This window comes from Triticum aestivum, chromosome 7B, assembly GCF_018294505.1.
Source record: "Triticum aestivum cultivar Chinese Spring chromosome 7B, IWGSC CS RefSeq v2.1, whole genome shotgun sequence".
Taxonomy (NCBI): domain Eukaryota; kingdom Viridiplantae; phylum Streptophyta; class Magnoliopsida; order Poales; family Poaceae; genus Triticum; species Triticum aestivum.
In genome coordinates, this window is record NC_057813.1 from 543,942,085 (window position 1) to 543,944,041 (window position 1,957).

Below are 1,957 nucleotides of genomic sequence, written 5' to 3' on the forward strand. Positions count from 1 at the left end.
ATATTGGCAAAAAGCGTAATTTGTGTGTATATTTTGTGCAAATTTTGTTACTGTTTGTTTTAGATTTATTTTTGTGTGTGTAAGTATAAATGCAAGTACTAACTAATACTCCCTCCGTCCGGAAATACTTGTCATCAAAATGGATAAAAGGGGATGTATCTATAATGACAAGTATTTCCGGACGGAGGGAGTATGTGTGTAAATTATAGTAGTATGAAAATTGCACTATTATATGCTTATTCTTTTCATATTTCAAAAAATGAAAATTGAGTGCAAGTTTTGAAAGGGTTTCATTTTTTATAAAACTTCATTATTTTGATTTTGATTTTGTTTTATTTTTTATTTTCTTTCTTTTGGAAGGGTAATATCAGTGCCACGAATTTATTCTTCCATAGAAAACATTATTTTTATATTGTTTTAATTTTTATTTAGTTTATTGATTTAGATTTATTTTTATTTTCTTTTCTTTTGTAAGGATAACACCGATATCACTAATCCATTACTTTTTAGAAAATATTTTGTGTGTGGAAATCTTACTATTATATGCTCATTTTTCTATAATCTCACTAATATGTTTGTGGTGAGTAGTTGATTGATATTTGTGTAGCCTGTTATGTGCTCTTCATCTTTCTTTCTTTTTAATATGAGCTACGTGGACGGGGATGTGTTGTATTTTGGCCTCATCATATACGTGCATACATACATAGGTATGCTTGTAATATATGGTTACATATGGAGCTGCTTGCCATGTATGCATGCACCTGTAGACAGCAATTAAGTGGATGTACTACGGAGGGGAGTTCGTCCTTACATGCATTAGCTCCGACGGTGGCATCATTACTTGCTCCTAATAGTCACGGCCCAAAGAAATCACAAAGAGGCCAGAAGTGACTGACCCAAATACGATATCAGTCGATTGACATGTAGTCAATCCCTCCATCGTCACCACAGCCCCGGTCCGCTGCCTCCTCCTCTCGTCAGCCACCGCCGCACGAACCTCCCGAGTTGGGGCGGGCACAGAAGGCCGTGGCGAGTCTGGGACCGCATCCGTCCTCCGTCCCTCGTCGGCCGCCGCTACTGCTTATCCTCTCTCCTGTCCTGGCCTTGTCTCCTGCGACTGGTGGTGGAAAGCCATGGGTGGTGGAGAGGAGGAAGGGAGGTAGGCGAACAACGGAGAAGGGGATGGACGGGGGCTTCACTCCCAGATTTTGTGCCCCGAGCCATGGATGGCTGAGAGAAGGAAGTGGCCTACGCTCCTTTCTCAGGTTTTTTGCAATGGTGCTTCTCCGCTGGATGGGTACAGCTGGTTGAGGTTCGCCCCCACCCGTTTTCTGCCATTGCTCTTTACAGTTCTGTTTCTTACAGCCGTCTAATATCGAGTTCTTGGCTTCGTTCCCTTCATGTGCAGGTTAATTTTGTGTCGTCTTTCCTTCGTACGTCATCGCAACATTCTCACTTTCGCATTGAAGGTTTGATGTCACTCCTTGTGCTTGCGTGTAAGATGTTCGATGAAATGTCTTGTGCTAACAGTGTTAATTTTGTTGTCGTTCTTTCCTTCGTTCGTCATCAGAATCTGTTTACCATGGTTACCTTTTGTTCCATGGGGTCTAGAATCGTCTTTTTTATAGGCGAAGCTAAATCCGTAGTTGTTTCTGTATTCAGAATAATAGAAATAAAATTTAAAGAAACACAAGTGTGCAGGCTGCCAATTTAGTGCTCGTGTACAGCCACTTTTGATTTTTAGTTCATTGGTTAATTCAGAATCTATAAATGAATTCCTCTTTGCTTTATGGATTCCCCGCTTTTTTCAAGGGAATTATTTTCTACTAAGTAGAGATGGGAACTCCACAGTAAGTAGTCAGTTTCCTGTTGACCACTTGCAGGGGCGGAGCCAGGATTTGACCATAGGGGGGGGGGGGCGAAGAAGACAATGACATGCAAAGTTTTTTTTTCTGAC

At 40.9% G+C, this 1,957-nt stretch overlaps 1 long non-coding RNA gene across 2 annotated transcripts in view; it reads left to right on the forward strand.

The window, feature by feature from the left end:
- The first annotated feature begins 660 nt into the window (after positions 1 to 660).
- Positions 661 to 1,957, forward strand: part of LOC123160730 (uncharacterized) — a 4,554-nt gene continuing 3,257 nt past the window's right edge. Inside the window, exons 1-2 of one of the 2 annotated variants that reach the window (XR_006480332.1) lie at positions 661 to 1,312; positions 1,409 to 1,469. This is a non-coding gene — a long non-coding RNA (uncharacterized lncRNA). The remainder of the gene's footprint in view (positions 1,313 to 1,408; positions 1,470 to 1,957) is intronic. The other variant, XR_006480331.1, reaches the window with a different exon arrangement.